This window comes from Cucurbita maxima, unplaced genomic scaffold, assembly GCF_002738345.1.
Source record: "Cucurbita maxima cultivar Rimu unplaced genomic scaffold, Cmax_1.0 Cma_Scf00042, whole genome shotgun sequence".
Taxonomy (NCBI): Eukaryota; Viridiplantae; Streptophyta; class Magnoliopsida; order Cucurbitales; family Cucurbitaceae; genus Cucurbita; species Cucurbita maxima.
In genome coordinates this window covers 1,247,400-1,267,129 of record NW_019272058.1, presented here as the reverse complement: position 1 = coordinate 1,267,129, position 19,730 = coordinate 1,247,400, and positions in this window count along the sequence as shown.

Sequence of the window (19,730 nt, the reverse complement as noted above, 5' to 3'; positions counted from 1 at the left end):
ACATCCTAAACCAGAGTATAGAGGTCGACTATCGTCAAGGACCCATTCACCATTTCAATCATTTCTCTAAATTTTATGATGCTCTAGTGTTAGATTTCATGGGAATATTGCACTAGTAAAGTCTTGAAATGTCTATATATCAAAACTGTTTAACACTTTTCAAATCTTGATTTTTGGCTGTTTTTTTTTTTTACTTGTGTTCCTAATCTTCCAGCTGTGTTTTTGTTACCTTTTTTTAAAATTATTTTAGCAATTAGCCAATTTAATCAATTCTTCCTTTATGTTTTTTTTAATTATGTTAGCCATTACTTTTGGCTAATTTAATCTATTCTATTTATTTATTTTTATTTTTTTGCTATTGATGGACGTATCTTTCTGAAACATACTAAATAAAACTAAATAATTGGTTAAGAGAGGATATGGGATATAACTTATTGTTAAATCTCTTTCCATATGAGAATAACTCATTCTCATGTCCATCTTTGCAACCATGTACTAAATTAAGGATTTTATTTCTCTTTGGTCAAAACCATCCTTAAAGGACAAAAGTAAAGTTGTAGTTAGTCAATTATAATATTTGATGTGCTAGTTTTCAAACTACTTTAAATAGGTGTAAAGAAAGCATGAGAATAACTTAGTTTCACTAATCTAGACACGTGTTGGGCATGTACTGAACACTTGTTAATATAATGGATGCATTATAAATTTATAATCCAGCATTTCATATCATACCCTTGAGTTTGAATATATTTTGAGAGTGAAACGTACCTTAAGCTTTTTTTTAAGTATACAAATATATAAACTTATTTATATGAATTTATTTCTAATATAAAATTGATAAATTTTTTGAAATAATTCTTTCTAATTAATGTATCGTTATCACATCGGTGTCCGTTTTTTACAAATGACATGTTACCATATCTATTTGCTATCATATTTATGTCTCGTATCTATATCTCATTTTTATTTTTGTGACTCTGAGATATTTTGCTTTTATAAGTAGATGTTTTCACGAAAATAAGTTTAATTTATGTTGAGATGGAGAATAAAAATTGACACTTGAGGACGTTGATACTTGAGACTTTGATTCCTCTTAGTGTGAAGCTTGCATCTTGCAATTACTTGGGTAGAGAATGTGTTTCACTTAAAATTCACTCAAGAGAAAACAATCAAATAACGAACCATATGCGAGAGAGGATAACTTTTTTTTTTTTTTAATCTTTGAGAAATAAGAAAGAATAAAAATTAAAACATGACATGAATGACATCTTCTTGAATCATTGTTTTGTTCTAGTAAATGTATATAAAAAAAAAAACCTTATATATTTTTAGATATAATTAAAGATTACCTATTTAATAAAACTCCATCCAAACTTCTACTCATAAATTTAGTTATTATTTGTATACAATTGTTAACATGTAAGAAAATACACGTACAAAATATTTATACTTTTGGTAATACACTAGTCTCGGTTGTTTGACTAAAACAATGCAATCATTGTCCAAACTAAAGAATTTGATTCGAAGCTATCTCCTAAAAGAGGGAGCCTCAATTAGACTTTGTTGTAAGATTGGATCATATCAATTTAAATAGCGTTCTCCACAACTATAAATATCGAACTCCAAAGTATTCACGAGCAAAGTAAGTTTGTTGAAACTATCGATAAAAGTGTTCCAAAGTGAGTTGTGGAGAAGATTTGCCTTAAAATCTAGTTCCAATTAAGGGTGTCAACGATGAAGAAGTGCAAGCTGTTGGAAGGTTTGCCATGAAAAATTTTAGAGGTGGTAGATATAATTTATTTTACAAGCGTGTGGTGAACGGTCTTTGGTCTGTTCAGTCTCATATAGGCTACGGTCTTTTCAGTCTCATATAGGCTACGGTCTTTTCAGTCTCATAATTTTATATTATTGTGATAGAAGTTATAAATGACCATTATATTCATTGGTCAGATATTGCAATTGTGAAGAAGTGAAGAAGTTCTCTTTATAGAAGTATTTGGAGATGCGGGGTGGTATCGATCCCCACAATTTTTGCATCACAAAACCCTAAATTTTTCATCATCAATAATATTGAAAATGAAGAAATATTGCTACACAACAAAGTCATGACTAAGGAGGGTATCAATCCCCGTACCTCTCACATGCAAAGCGAGCGCTCTACCATCTAAGCTACATACCCATGATTTTGACATCCTAAAACCCTAAATGTCCCATCATCAATAATAGTGAAAATAAAAAAATATCAAAATATTAATAACAAATAGTTTGTTTTGGTGATGCGGGGCATCGATAATTGTGAAAATGAAAAAATATTATAACAAATTAAATACTTTCTTTTGGAGATGCAGGTTATCAATCTCCGTACAACTTGCATGCAAAGCGAGCGCTCTACCGTCTAAGCTACATCTTCACAATTTTTACGTCACAAAAACATAAATGATTCATCGTGAATAATAGTGAAAATGAAAAAATATCGCTACACATTATGTCATAAATAAGAAAAAGTTGAATAGAAATAAAATATTACATCATAGAACCCTAAATTTCCCATCATCAATAATAGTGAAAATGAAGAAAATCTAGAAATGCAAGGTATCAATCCCCATATCTCTTGCATGCAAAGTAAGTGCTCTACCATCTAAGCTATATCCCCACAATTCTTATATCATAAAGTCCTAAGCATCTCGTCATCGGTAATAGTGAAAGATAAGAAAAAATTGAAAAGAAATAATATATTTATTAATCGATTCAATTGAAGATGCAAGGTAATGATCCCCATACTTTCCACGTGGGAAATGAACACCCTAAATGTCCGTTCATCAATAATTGTGAAAATGAAAAAGTATATCTGCATATTATGTCATAAATAAGGAAATATTGAATAGAAATAAAATATTAATAATAAAATAGTTCCTTTTGGAGATGCGAGGTATCGATCCCCGTACCTCTCGCATGCTAAGCGAAGCTACATCCCTACAATTCTTGCATCACAAAACCCTAAATTTTCCATCATCAATAACAGTGAAAATGAAGAAACATCGGTACTCAACATGTCATGAATAAGAAAAAATTGAAAAGAAGTAATTTTCAAAATAGTGACATGAAAAACTATCCTGGCTCATTATGTCGTAAATAAGAAAAAATTGAAAAGAAATAATATATTTAGTGATTGATTCATTTTGGAGATGCAAGGTATCAACCTCGTAACTTTCCACATCAGAAGTGAGTGCCCTACTATCTGAGCTACATCCCCACAATTCGTACTACAATCTCTTGAAGGGGCATTTTGAGAATCAAACTCGAGACCTCTCACACTCAAAGCAAGAACCATACCACTAGACCAAATTCCCTTGTTTTACCACTTGAAACATATGTATGAAGCCTTAGGCCTAGGTATTAAGGTTGTATTTTGTCGTATTGCAGGAAACACGTGAAGTCCTTAGATGTAGAATGTGTCTGGGAGAATAAAGCCTTGGGATGGGATGTTAAGAAAGACTATGAGTATTAAGAGCATGATGGTAAGTATAAAATGATGTGTCTTGGAGAATAAAGCCTTGGGATGGGATGTTAAGAAAGACTATGAGTACTAAGAAAGTGATGGTAAGTATAAAATAACGTGTCTTGGAGAATAAAGCCTAGGGATGATATGTTAAGAAAGACTATGAGTATTAAGAGCATGATGGTAAGTATAAAATGTCGAATATGAAGTTAGGTTGATGTCAAATATGAAGAATCACACCACTAAACCAAATGCCTTTTCTTGAACATCCAATATTTTTAGCTTTTACTCAAATATATTTTCTCTTAGTTGGAGGGCATTGTTATAATATAAAAGGGTTATCAAATAAACTAAATCAATTTGGGTTGGATTGATTCGGTTCAATTCATCCGTTTGTTTGATTTAATTTTTCCATTTTGTCTCGTATGACAAGAAAATAAAGTTGTATTGAATGCACCTTAGTTTCATTTATGACAAACTCAATGAAACATAATTGCATTAATAGTACAGAGTAGGAGTCTATAAGCATTTCATGAACTTCAATGCAATTCATGCTTCATTAAAGAAGAGATAAACTTGGGGAACTTTAAATTACTTCATGTGGAGTTTCAATTACTATATGCTAGTTACCATCTTTCGGATTAACTAATTGGACACGAATTCATGAATTTAGGGAAATTTTTGTGTAATTATCAACTACAACTTATGTTTTCAAATTTTTAGGACATAATTTAGGTAGCTGTTTTTATGAGTCATAAACTTGTTTCTTTGCATAATATGGATTTAGTTGAACTAATATTATCGATAAGATGGAGAAAGAAATTGTCTTTGAAATGACTAATAGACCTAGGTTCATCGTTGTTGTTTTTTAACTTGTGATTTTGCAGAAAGTTTAACTAATATGAACTGTCATGTCACAAGAGCTTTAAGGTAAATCAAGAATATACCCTAAACATCATTCAAGATGACAATAAAATGGAGTTAAATTGAATGCACTTTAGTTTCATGTTTGGCGTGTTTAAGATAAAGCATAATTGTATTAATGATATTGAGCCTAGAGTCTATAAGAATTTAATGATCTTAAGAGTAATTCCTATTTTATTAGAGGATACCAACTTTATTTAAGGTACAAGGAGTTCAAGAAACTGGATTTGAATCTGGTTAAAGAACAGCAAGATTTGAAAGTTTTGAGTTGTAGACCAAATTTGTACCTAATTATTACTTTTGATGACTAATTATAAATTAAGAGAAAAATATTTTACACTCTAAAGCTTTGGTGACGAAACCATGTTTAGACTAGCAGTTTAAAGTCAAGAGATGCGGTCACCGGCATGGGTTCGTATGAGGGAGCCTTCAAAGGTTGTGCACTCACAGATGGGGTTGTTATGCAGCGTTAGTTTATCTTTGTGTTTGAGTTTTTTTTGTAATTCTATCCCAAACACTTTTTTTTTTGTTTGGATAAATTTGAACAACACCGTCTTATAATTTAATTTAATTTTATATTTAATGTGGTGTTGTTTTCTCAATCTCATTTTAATTTTACAACATTATTTTATATTAATTTACTTTTTTTTTATTTGTTTTTATTTGTTTTCACTTTCAATTTTAGTTTCTATTTGTGTTTTGAACCCTTGAAATTTGGGTTGTGATAGATTGGTATCAGAGCAGCCGAATTTTAAATTATATAATTTTTTTCTTAGGATAAAGAGTCATATATCTCTATGACTCAACTCAATGACACGTCTCTCCGCGACTAAGTAAGCAGTCTAACCCTATTTTGTAGTATATGATATGTTGTAAAACTTGTATAAATTTATTGTATGTTTTGATTTTCGTGGTAGTTATAAAATGTCCTTGGACGTTATAGTGTCTAGATATGGTGAGGAGGAAAAGAGTGGTCATGAGATATATTACTAGCCTTAGGAAAACAGAGAGTTTTTGTTGCAGAGTGCGAGACATCTAATCCATGAAATTTTGGTACTAGAAATGAAGAAACTGGAGATGGTCCCCAAACGTCTGTATGGACCATTTCCAATCGCACTTTCTTTGGTTCTCTAGCAGATTTTGTGATGCTAACTCGTTTATATTTTTCCATAACGCAGCTCTCACAAACACCCATATCAATAGATTTTAGCCCTTCTAAAACTCCATTTTCACCCATCATCTTCATTTCTTTGATGCTCATATGTGCAAGTCTATTGACACTACTGTAAGGTTTAAAAACTTGGTTGTTGTTGCTGTTACTTGAATTGGAAACACTCTTAGCAACAACAACCTTGTTTATACACTCTAGTTGGTGTATAGGGTTCCATATTTTAGGTCATGATACCACCATGACACCCTTCACAATCTTTTCCAAACTCTTTCCAAACTCGGCTGCATAACCTGTGTTATCCAACTGACCAATAGAGATCAGATTCTTCTTGAGATCAGAAATATTTATGACATTCTATAATGTCCACTCACTCATTTCCTGTTAGAGTTTATACGTAGACATCTCTCTTCCCTTCAATCTCCAACGCTTTGTTGTCGGCAATATACACCTTCCTAACATTTCTTTATTTGAAATTTTGAAAAAATTCCTTACTTGGAGACGAATGAAACTATGCAACTGAATCTAAAATCCAAAATTCAATTGGGCTATTCACGCTAAGGATTAAAGTATTCTCAGTATCTTCTGCTGAACATATGGAATTATTGTTATCTTCAAATTTGTGATTTTTCTTTTCTTCAATTTTGTACAATCTGTCTGAAAGTGTTATTTTTCTCCACAATTTCAACTCTTTTCGTTTTCTTTGTTTGGAGAATTTTCACGGTTTCTTAATTTTGATCGCCCATGTTTGTTTGGGCTCTTTGATTTACTTCTTCCCCTTCGATCAACAATGAGAGCATTGTCTGATGAATCTCCAATTTCTCGTTTGGACTTTCGCTGACATCTTGAATTTCATTAAATTTTAATTTATTAGATCCTCGTGAACTGTTGATTGCAGCAACAACAGCATACCACGACTCGAGTAAAGATTACATAAAAATCAATGCTTTAATTTCATTTTTTAACATAATTTCCACCCAACTCAATTGACTTACAATCATGTTGAACTAATTTATATGATTTGCAACATATCGACATTTGTAGATTGAACAACCTCTGCATCAAATACACCTTGTTCATAGCTGACGTAATTTCGTACATAATGACAACACCTTCAATAGGCCCGATGTCGTCTTCTCTTTGATGATGTTGAACGTCATTTTTCTGGACAGCGTCAACCAGATTAATCCTACGGTGTGTATGATTAGTCCTCAAAATCATATCTACACCCATCAGAACTAAAATGTCCCAAAATGTACTATAGGAGAACGTGACCAGTTGTTGTTTATTCACTTTTAGCTTATAACATTGCTCTATTTGAAATTGTTTTTAACGTCTTTCCTCGCTCACGTTTTCTAAAATATTTCTTCTAATGATTTAAGCATACACTGCTATTGTTCGTTCAGTCTGAATTTTGCATGGTTGACTTGTTCACTGGATTAGAACAAATGTCACATAATTATTGTCTCACTACTGCAAGAGTGCGATTGTGACACTTGTCTTTCTTTCAATTGTGGGCCGCATCTTCTGACTAGTTACGTGAGTTTGGCATGGAGCATATGTGTAGGTTGAAAAAGAAATGGTTGGATGTAGACTGTGAATAAGGGTTGGGCCACGAAAGGTTTTTTTTTTTTACTACATATGGACTTTGGGCTAGAGAGTCTTAAATTTGGGTTCGTTTGAAAAATTTTGGTTCGTGTTTTAGTTCAAACGAACCCAAATTAAACCTACTAGTTCCTTCTTCCTTGTACGACTCACTCATATTGTCTGTTCTATCTCTTCTTGCTCTCTGAAACTTTTTTAAAGGCTATTGTTCACCGATTATTTGGAAGCATCTTCCTTAAAAGGATTGTGACCACAGATGATCTATGTAGAAAATTTATACCAATTTCCTAAAACCTTTAGCGGACAACATACCCAAAACAGATGCGCTACACCTTGTCTCACCCCTCCGGAGCATATAGATCCACCCAATCGATGAACGCTCAAACCAAACTTGCCCATACTTTTTGGCACAGGGATGCGAGAACCAATCCTAGTAATCTACAATGGGGAGACCCCTGAAAGCAACAAACGAGAATGACTCGGTTGATAGCAGGGTTAAAGAAAAGGTGAGTATGAAAAGACGTATCGCGTAACTGTCCCTGTAACCAGCTTCATTCTTTCTTGATCTATGAACCGACTTTATGAAAAAAAAATAAGTCTTTCAGCTGAAAGTGTGACTGTTGGGTATGGATAAGCGAACCTCTTGGTTTGGGGAAAACCGGAGATGTTGGCTAAGAAAGCTAAGCAGGCAAGTACAGGACGGACAAAATGCACATAAAAATTGATTGACATGATCCCTCTCCCTCTCAGTTTGGCTAGTTGGCTAGTTACACGATAAGCGGGAAAGCATACCGAGCAAGGAAAGAAAGGCTGCTCGATCTCCTATAAGGCCAACCGTTAATGGCGAGCTCACCAGGCAATGCTATAAGTCCAATAGAAGTCCAAGGTTTCGTCTACTACAGACTAGGAAGCTCTTGGAGGATCTAACATGAAATGAGAAATACATTCGATTACGGCAACTAATAGATAACGAACTTTTTGGTAGAAACTGAATGATCCCTTGGCTCGGGCAAGAAAAGGAAAAGGTAGTCGTACTCCTACCTTTTCCGTCGGACGAGAGGAAAGTTTGAGCTGAAGATTGAATCACACTAGATAAGAAAGGCGGGCTTAGCAGGTTTCTCCAAACGTATAAACAAACAGAAGATACGGATACACATACATTTTCACATGGAAGAACCTAGCTGAACAAGATCAAAGGTCCTAACCTAGTTCGACTAACCTTCTTTAGCTAGCCCCCGCCACTTGTAACGAGGTCAACCCGTATGTGCTTTTTCTTTTCGTTTAGTGAGATAGTTTACCAACTCTTTCAGCTCATAGCAGCAGTATGAAAAGCGGAATCCTCATCCTGAGTCGAGTACACATTGCCATACAAATTGACATCTGCCAAACCAAGGGCTTCTATTTTTTCTTTAATGAAAGCGGATTTAACAGTTTCGATAAAACCAACCTCTTTTAAAGAAGGAGTCGCTCTACCTTGATCACCGTGGACATACGCATCTCCCTCTTTAAATTTGCCTACCATGAAAAGGAAAGTTCCCTCACGATAGGCCCTCCCAGCTGTCGAACGTCTTTCGATCAATCGAGAGAGGTATAGAATAGTACAACAAACCAACAAGACAAGACTCATAAGATGGGCGGTCAGGGAATCAATTTCATTTATGTTATCCACCAAGGAAATGATCAAGGAATTCTCTATACACGGCTAAGAGATGACTATATTGTTGTACATCCTGAATCAAGTACCGTAGCAAAGCGAAGCTTTTGAAACTGAAAGCGTGTATAACTCAGATCCATTTTCTCTTCGATTCGTAAACTTCAGATCTGATCTTACTTTCGTCTCCGGGTGACTGAGAGAGAATTTAGGCCTGGCGTTTAACTGGTTCGGTCAACAATAAGGTACAAAGCGGATTGATTAAATGGGCTTGAAGTTCCATTATCGTTAGGTCGAAGATCTCTACTAGGTTTAATGCACTTTGGTAGTTGCGATTGTTGCCGTAATCGAATGTCTTTCTCATTCGACATTCTCTCTTACCAAGCACTCATACTCGCAAGGGTTGAGGAGACAATCCGTGAGGTAATTGGGCTTCGAGATTGCGTATACGCGAAAAGAGCTCGCTTTCGACTTTCTACCTCGGCGTTTTGTGCCCGGTTCTCGTTCAGGAAAGGGTCTGATCTCTTTCACTGGAGCACATTGATGCCGAAGGAGTCTTCGGAACCGGTGGAGAGGCTATGATCTCGGAATTTCTTTTTCATAAACCTGCCTGATGATTGATAAGGTAGGAGATTTTAAAAAACAAAAAATGACAATTGTCGTTAGGTCGAAGATCTCTATTAGGTTTAGTGCACTTTGGTAGTTGCGAATGTTGTCGTAATTTAATGTCTTTCTCATTCGACATTCTCTCTTACCAAGCACTCATACTCGCAAGGGTTGAGGAGACAGTCCGTGAGGTAATTGGGCTTCGAGATTGCGTATACGCGAAAAGAGCTCGCTTTCGACTTTCTACCTCGGCGTTTTGTGCCCGGTTCTCGTTCAGGAAAGGGTCTGATCTCTTTCACTGGAGCACATTGATGCCGAAGGAGTCTTCGGAACCGGTGGAGAGGCTATGATCTCGGAATTTCTTTTTCATAAACCTGCCTGATGATTGATAAGGTAGGAGATTTTAAAAGACAAAAAATGACAATTATCGTTAGGTCGAAGATCTCTATTAGGTTTAGTGCACTTTGGTAGTTGCGAATGTTGCCGTAATTGAATGTCTTTCTCATTCGACATTCTCTCTTACCAAGCACTCATACTCGCAAGGGTTGAGGAGACAGTCCGTGAGGTAATTGGGCTTCGAGATTGCGTATACGCGAAAAGAGCTCGCTTTCGACTTTCTACCTCGGCATTTTGTGCCCGGTTCTCGTTCAGGAAAGAGTCTGATAGCTTTCACTGGAGCACATTGATGCCGAAAGAGTCTTCGGAACCGGTGGAGAGGCTATGATCTCAGAATTTCTTTTTCATAAACCTGCCTGATGATTGATAAAGGTAGGAGATTTTAAAAGACAAAAATAGATTATTTTAGTGCTTTTTTCCTCTTGGAGGGGCATTTTGAAAATCGAACTCAAGACCTCTTGCACCCAATGAAGGAATCATACCACTAGACCAAATGCCCTTAGTATGGATTTTAAAAGACAAAAGAATAATAATTTCTTTTTCATAAACCTGATAATTAATTATTTTAGTGCTTTTTTTCTTTTGGAGGGGCATTCCGAGAATTGAATTCGAGACCTCTTGCACCCAAAGCAAGAATCATACCGACCAAATGCCCTTAGTATGGGCTATATATTAAGTTTTTTATGGAATGTATCATCATTATTTCATTTATTTTCTTTGTTAATGAAATCCATGAGAAATAATCATTATTATTATATCTTTTAGATCTAGACCGCTGTTAAATTATTTACATAGGGTTTGCGACAATTACTGTATTGAGAAGAAAATAATGTAAGTTTTAGTTTGATAGTTTCATTTGAGACACATATCGTGGAATACACAAGTAAAGTAAATATTGAAAGTTAGGATTTGGGTATGCATGCCTATTGAAAGTGGAAAAGATAAAATGATATTAAAAAAGAGCATCATCATTATAGTTTTTGGTTTCTGAAGATTAAGATTGAAGAATATACACTAGGGTGTTGAATTGTTTTCTTTGAGGCTCGGGACCTCTCGCACCCTATGCGAGAATCATACCACTAGACCAAATGCCCTTTCTAAAAAATAGCAACATTTTTAACTCCTTCTCAGTATATTTTTCCTCTCAAGTTTGAAATCTATTTCTTGAGCGGTTGTTGGACTATAAAACAAAAAGTTGATGGTCTAGTATGCAAGTGTTCAAATAAACTACAACCCAACAAATGAATCAAACTAATCCGTTTGGGTTGGGTTGGATTTATTCGGCTCAGTTCATCAGTTTGTTTGATTTAATTCTTATATTTTGCTTCCTATGACAAGAAAATGAAGTAGTATTGAATGTAACATAGTTTGATTTATGACAAACTCATATGAAATATAATTGCATTAATAGTACTAAGAGTTGGAGTCAAATATTTCATGAACTTAATTGCAACTCATGTTTTATTAAAGACGAGATGAAATTTAGTTAAGTAACTGGAACTTTAAATTACTTCATGTGGAGCTTCAATTACTCTATGTTAGTTTCTATCTGTAGTATTGACTAATTGGACACGAGTTCTTGGATTTAGGGGATTGTTTTATGTAATTTTCAACTACAACTTATGTTTTCAAATTTATAGGTCATAATTTAGGTAGTGGTTGTATATTATGGATGAACACTAGAGTTTCTATCCCATTCACCACAACTACTCTAGTTTTTGTTTGAAGGCTATAATTGTCATCTATGTTGTATGACAATAAAATTTGTTTGGATGAAATTTTAGTTAAAGGTTCATATTTTACTTCTTGCTGAGTAAAAAATTTGTTTCTTAGCATAATATGAATTTAGTTGAAGAGTTATTAGGAATAAGATGGAAAAAGAGATTTTCTTTAAAATAATAAACAGACTCAAGTTCATCTTTGTTATTGTCAAATTTTGATTTTGCAAAAAACTTAACTAATATGAAATATCAAGGTAAACCAAGAATATATCCTGCACATCATTCAAGATGACAATAAAATGGAGTTAAATTGAACGTAGTTTTAGTTTCATGTTTGGTAGGTTCAATATGAAGCATAATTGAACGCCGTCAAATTGGAAGCTTTGTCTGTCTTAAGAGTCACAATGAGAACTCTAATCAAGCTAGAGCCTTGGACTAGGAAAATTGTTTAGTGATAGTTGAAATGGATGACTTCGATGTCGTGTCAAGAATGAACGTCCTGCTGAAACACAAAGTCATTTACATGCCCCTAGCAAAACGTCTAGTAGTAACGGAGTCTAACTTGACGATCATTCAGAAAAACATCCATCAACCAAGAGGGTTGAAAATGATGTCGATACAACAGTCGAAAAAGAATCATAGCCATGATGAATCTACGCTTTCTGCTATTGTTGTAATTGAAAAGGGGAGCTCGAGTGAGCCAATCTCAATAGAAATCTTGTTGCCACTACATGAACACCACGACACAAAACAAGGCCAGATAATGGATTTGTCCCCACCAAGAGAGACAAAAACAAGGTCAGATACTAAAGAATGGAGACAAAAACAAACCACTGAAGCAACACATGTTCACACAGAAATATCATCTAGACGGATGTAGAGAAGGGTCAGTCGGAAGCGTCAACCACAATAATTTCAAGAAAAATAAAGAGTTCATATAAGTTAAGGTCAGATCAACTTCGAGTTCAAAGCAACAAAACCAAAGACTGGTGTGAAAATACTATGGACTAGTTAAAGTTATCCATAAGATTATGAAGACATAATATAGAATCTAATTGCTCTTATGGATGCGGACTAACCTTGTTGTCCACGTTAGTAACTTGAAACGTTATTATTTCGACCAAGAAGACATCAAGCAGAAGCAGGTGATATGACATCATACAATTAAGAAAAAGTTTTAAGCGAAGAAAGTAGGAAAGACACGAACAGAGAAGACATGAAGACTCAACAAACCGAGAAGTACTTTCCAATAGCACCTAGTAGGTTGGAAGAGACTCCTCATTATGAGATCAGCTGGAAGCGCATCGAGAGACCTAAAGTCAGCCTTATCCAATAAACTGTGTGGGGGCAGAATTCACAGTCATGATTGCCCAAGGCGTGTTGCCTGTGGTTGCATGTTGCATGTCTCAGCCATTCTTGTAAACAATTTGTTGTCCAAGGTTGTTATTTGGACAATGTTATTGTTTATCGGTTATTTGGGCGACACGCCTTGAGCAATCATAACCGTTACAATTGGCTAAGACATTTGTTGTCCATATGCTATTGTTGTCCAAGAGACTCCTGATTATGAGATCATGATTGGCTAAGACATTTAAAGAAGTTTTACCTAGGGCAACTTCTATCACAATCCTCTTCTTACTCTTTGAAACTTCTTTAACTTGTGACGACAGATGACCTAGGTAAAAATTCTATTGGGAGATCAGTGCAATAGAGAATTTGTGTCCCTTTCCTGAAACCTTCAGCGCACAACATAACAAAGAGTTCCTAGAAAAAATATCATAGAACAATTTGTGTAATGCCTTGGAAGTTAGGCTCGAGGCTCTATCTTATCTCCCAAGAACATGGTTCATTCTCTATTCACATAGAAATTCTGCAATAGAAAGTGGTACCCTCATCTTCTTTTACAAAACTTTCTCAAGTCCTCGTGGAATGATTTGAAAGTGGTACCCTCATCTTCTTTTATAAGACTACCTCAGCCTTCATGGAATGATTATGCTATGTTGATTCTTATAGAAGGGAGTAGGAGTAAGAGTAGATGACTGTTTATGTTCCAAGTCCCAAAAAAGTAAGTCTTGATGTCAAGAAAGGAGAGGAATCTTCATAGTTTCCAAGATTTGAAGAGAATCATACATACACAAATTTCCTTTGTTTGTTTATTCTTATTGTTTGCTCTCTTCAATTAATATGTTATAAAGACACTTGTAAATTATAATTAAATATAGCTTTTTTTTTTTCTTTCCAAATATCAATTTGAATTACTTCTTGATTCAAGGTTTAAAAAACCTATTTCAAATCTTATTATATTGCATGCTTCAATTTGATATAATTGTTGGAGGCATTTTTAGAATCAAACTCGGGACCTCTCGCACCTGAAGCGAGAATCATACACTAGACCAAATGCCTTGTAGTGGATCTATCAATATTAGTTGCTGGTCCATATCTTTTATGCGCCTCAATATTTGAAATTTATCCACATGTTTTTGTGTTTTAGAACCTATTATTATTGTCTTGTTAACTTCACATTGTTGATAAGCACATCACCCTACGTTTTATAATCTCATGTATTGGCTGAAACCACCACACCTAAATGAAATTCTCAAATAATCAAATAAATTATAAAGGATAGGGTTATAACAATAAATGAAAAGAGCCTGTAATAAAAGGCAAACATGATACCTATGGTGAGCTGTAATAGAAGACAAATATCCTATAATAAAAGATCAAATATGATATATATGGTAAGTTATAATTGTTGAGTTTTATGTCCTAAAACTCATAGTGTGTAAACAAAAACATATTTTATTTTCAATAAAGTTATTATTGTTGTTTATTTATGAAAGATTGTTATTGAATAAAGTAAACTTTACGATCATTAATCTAAATCCAATAAATTTGGTTAACTCAAGTATGCATGCTTGCACGTTATCCCAAATATTTTAGTTGAATTTTTAGTGGCAAAATTTGGTGATCTCAAATTTGCATGACAGATGACCTAGGTAAAACTTCTTGGTGAAAAACCATGAGAAAAACCTCTCACAAACACTCTCTTCATATATACAAAATCCCTCCCAAGTTTAGTCACTCACCGGATTCCACAATCCCGTTCTAAGGCCGGAGGATAGTGGAGAAGACACTAGTGGTGGTTCGAAACCGGTTCGTGAGGAAAAAGGAATTTGAACTACAAAAGGTTAGTATTCAAACTCATTAAGTTTTAATACTCATGACTAGTTATTTACTATAATTGATGTTCTAAAAGTGCCTAAGATCCAAATTGCTTCCGCATGTGTTATATTAACACCATCAATTGGTATCAGAGCAAGTTTTAGGCACTTTATTTACATTAATTTGATCATGGTGGGTACCATTTCTTGAATGAAATTTTGTGGTTCCTAAAGTGGATGGTTTTGGTTTTGGCATTTTTTTATGCTTCTATTTGATACAATTATTGTAATAAGCCTAATGTGTATGGGCTTTAATGAATGAAGAAAGGTCTGTAATTTTTATGCAGTCATTAGAGTCCATTTTAGGTTGTAATTGATCGAAAATGGAAGAGATAGCAAGCTGAATCAAAGAAGAAGATGGAAGAGGCAGTTCGGGTGGTTTTTCTGCCTTTGGGGTTTGGTTCAACGTTTTTAAGGGTTGGGTCGCCCAATTCGTGATCCTCGGGAGCGGTTCAAGTTATTTTTAATTATTAATGTAATAATTTAGTTAATTGCTTGTTTTAAAATGCCAAAACCAATCCACTTTAGCGTGTTTAATTAATTATGCATTATGAATGTATGTTTTAATTAAATAGAAAATGTATATGCACAAAGTATGTCATATAGATTTAAAATCTCACCATAGGCTAAGCATGTTTCATGCATTCCAAGTATGTTATAATTATTATAATTTATAGTATGCATGTTTAGGGTTCCATGAGTGATAGATATAAATTGTTATATTATTGCATGGAATGAGTGATTATATAATTGTTATATGAAGCATGTTAGATGCATGTTATAGGTTATTTTCAACGTCATAAAACGAGATTGACGTTAAAATCTATAATAAAGTTAAGTACATGCTCACTCAGGGTTAAGAACCGAGCACGATCAATTTTAATAGTTAAAATAGGTCGATGTCTTACAAAATTGCAGTTACGAGAAAGCTCACCAGGCACGATCTTGTCTAAGGCTGGAGGTACTTACGTTGATGGTTTACAGAACATCTACTACCTGGAGATCGGACCAGTACTTGAGCTTAGTTAGCCCAATTTTATGAGCATGCTTAAGTGATATAAGTTTTCGAAAAATAACCTAGATTTAAGCTATATTTAATTAGCCGGAATATTACTAAGTAATAGGTATACCCAACCGTCTAAAATACTTAGTGGGAGGAAAAAGATATATGAGATACATCGTTTTCCTTTTACGCTCTCTGAAAAATTCACACCGTGAGATTCATGCTCGGCCTTGTTTCGCCCTGGGAGCGTCCTCCCTTCGGAAGGTATTTGCATGAGTCAATAACAAGGTGAATAGAGAAAGTATTTATAGTAAGTGGGAGAATGAAGTATATCAACACCTCCTATGGTCTCCACCACTAGGTTGCACCGTGAGATTTCCATGTTCCACCTACATGTTTCCCTAAAGCTACTACCCATTTGGACGGTTGTAACATGGGAGTCGAAACAACACAAACTCTAGAAATGGATAGGATTTCTTAGGTTCGTTCCCAACTTTGGCTTTTTCATTCGATAGCATTGTTGGGACCGATCTCTTAGGTCTGAAAATGGCGGGTCACACTTCCGAAGAATTACTAAGAGTTATGGAATCTCTAAAAGGGATGTTTGGACAACCGTCCTTCTCCCTTAGACATGAAGCCATAAAATACATTTACAACTGTCGTATGTAAGAAGCGACCTCAGTTAGAGAACATGTCCTAGACATGATGGTCAATTTCAATGTGACAGAAGAAAATGAAGTTGTCATTGATGAGAAGAGTCAAGTCAGTTCTGCACAAATGTGGTAATGAAAAAAATAGAATATAACTTGACTGCTCTTCTCAATGAGCTACAGACTTATCAATCCCTCTTAACGAACAAGGGACAAACAGGAGAAGCAAATGTTGCTATCTCCAAAAAATTACTACGAGGATCGTACTAAAAAATTAAGCCTGGACCTTCAACTTCTAAAAGTGTTTTGATGAAGAAGAAGGGTAAAGGGAAAAATAAGATTCCTACTAACCGCAAACACAAGGTTCAAAAAGCAGATAAAGAAAAATGTTTCCATTGCAACGAAAACAGGCACTGGAAGAGAAACTGCCAAAAATACCTTGCAGAGAATAAAGCCGAAAAGACACAACAAGGTAATTACTTTGTTTGGGCTCTTTGATTTACTTCTTCCCCTTCGATCAACAATGAGAGCATTGTCTGATGAATCTCCAATTTCTCGTTTGGGCTTTCGCTGACATCTTGAATTTCATTAAGTTTCAATTTATTAGATCCTCGTGAACTGTTGATTGCAGCAACAACAGTATACCACGACTCGAGTAAAGATTACACAAAAATCAATGCTTTAATTTCATTTTTTAACATAATTTCCACCCAAATCAATTGACTTACAATCATGTTGAACTAATTTATATGATTTGCAACATATCGACATTTGTAGATTGAACAACCTCTGCATCAAATACACCTTGTTCATAGCCGACGTATTTTCGTACATATTTGACAACACCTTCAATAGGCCCGATGTCGTCTTCTCTTTGATGATGTTGAACGTCATGTTTATGGACAGCGTCAATTAGATTAATCCTACGGTAATGTATGATTAGTCCTCAAAATCATATATACACTCATCAGAACTAAAATGTCCCAAAATGTACTATAGGAGAACGTGACCAGTTGTTGTTTATTCACTTTTAGCTTATAACATTGCTCTATTTGAAATTGTTTTTGACGTCTTTCCTCGCTCACGTTTTCTAAAATATTTCTTCTAAACGTGATTTAAGCATACACTGCTATTGTTCGTTCAGTCTGAATTTTGCATGGTTGACTTGTTCACTGGATTAGAACAAATGTCACATAATTATTGTCTCACTACTGCAAGAGTGCGATTGTTACACTTGTCTTTCTTTCAATTGTGGGCCGCATCTTCTGACTAGTTACGTGAATTTGGCATGGAGCATATGTGTAGGTTGAAAAAGAAATGGTTGGATGTGGACTGCGAATAAGGGTTGGGCCACGGAATGTTTTTTTTTTTTTTTACTACATATGGACTTTGGGCTAGAGAGTCTTAAATTTGGGTTCGTTTGAAAAATTTTGGTTCGTGTTTTAGTTCAAACGAACCCAAATTAAACCTACTAGTTCCTTCTTCTTTGCACGACTAGCTCCTATTCTCTGTTCTATCTCTTCTTGCTCTCTGAAACTTTTTTATAAGCTATTGTTCACCGATTATTTGGGAGCATCTTCCTTGAAAGGATTGTGACCACAGATGACCTATGTAGAAAATTTGTACCCATTTCCTAAAACCTTTAGCGGACAACATACCCAAAACAGATGCGCTACACCTCGTCTCACCCCTCCGAAGCATATGGATCCACCCAATCGATGAACGCTCAAACCAAACTCGCCCATACTTTTTGGCACAGAACCAATCCGAGTAATCTACAATGGGGAGACCCCTTAAAGAAACAAACGAGAATGGCTCGGTTGATAGCAGGGTTAAAGAAAAGGTGAGTATGAAAAGACGTATCGCGTAACTGTCCCTGTAACCAGCTTCATTCTTTCTTGATCTATGAACCGACTTTATGAAAAAAAAATAAGTCTTTCAGCTGAAAGTGTGACTGTTGTGTATGGATAAGCGAACCTCTTGGTTTGGGGAAAACCGGAGATGTTGGCTAAGAAAGCTAAGCAGGCAAGTACAGGACGGACAAAATGCACATAAAAATTGATTGACATGATCCCTCTTCCTCTTAGTTTGGCTAGTTGGCTAGTTACACGATAAGCAGGAAAGCATACCAGGCAAGGAAAGAAAGGTTGCTCGATCTCCTGTAAGGCCAACCCTCAACGGCGAGCTCAACAGGCAATGCTATAAGTTCAATAGAAGTCCAAGGTTTCGTCTACTACAGACCTGGAAGCTCTTGGAGGAGCTAACATGAAATGAGAAAAACATTCGATTACGACAACTAATAGATAGCGAACTTTTTGGTAGAAACTGATTGATCCCTTGGCTCCGGCAAGAAAAGGAAAAGGTAGTCGTAATCCTACCTTTTCCGTCGGACGAGAGGAAAGTTTGAGCTGAAAGATTGAATCACACTTGGTAAGAAAGGCGGGCTTAGCAGTTTTCTCCAAACGTATAAACAAAAAGAAGATACGGATACACATACATTTTCGCATGGAAGAACCTAGCTGAACGAGATCGAGGGTCCTAACCTAGTTCAACTGACCTTCTTTGGCTAGCCCCCGCCACTTGTAACGAGGTCAACCCGTATGTGCTTTTTCTTTTCGTTTAGTGAGATAGCTTACCAGCTCTTTCAGCTTATAGCAGCAGTATGAAAAGCGGAATCCTCATCCTGAGTCGAGTACACATTGCCATACAAATTGGCATCTGCCAAACCAAGGGCTTCTATTTTTTCTTTAATTAAAGCGGATTTAACAGTTTCGATAAAACCAACCTCTTTTAAAGAAGGAGTCGCTCTACCTTGATCACCGTGGACATACGCATCTCCCTCTTTAAATTTGCCTACCATTATAAGGAAAGTTCCCTCACGATAGGCCCTCCCAGCTGTCGAACGTCTTTCGATCAATCGAGAGAGGTATAGAATAGTACGACAAACCAACAAGACAAGAATGGACTCATAAGATGGGCGGTCAGAGAATCGATTTCATTTGTGTTATCCGCCAAAGAAAAGATCAAGGAATTCTCTATACACGGCTAAGAGATGACTATATTGTTGTACATCCTAAATAAAGTACCGTAGCCAAGCGAAGCTTTTGAAACTGAAAGCGTGTATAACTCAGATCCATTTTCACTTCGATTCGTAAACTTCAGATCTGATCTTACTTTCGTCTCCGGGTGACTGAGAGAAAATTTGGGCCTGGCGTGCAACTGGTTCGGTCAACAACAAGGTACAAAGCGGATTGATTAAATGGGCTTGAAGTTCCATTATCGTTAG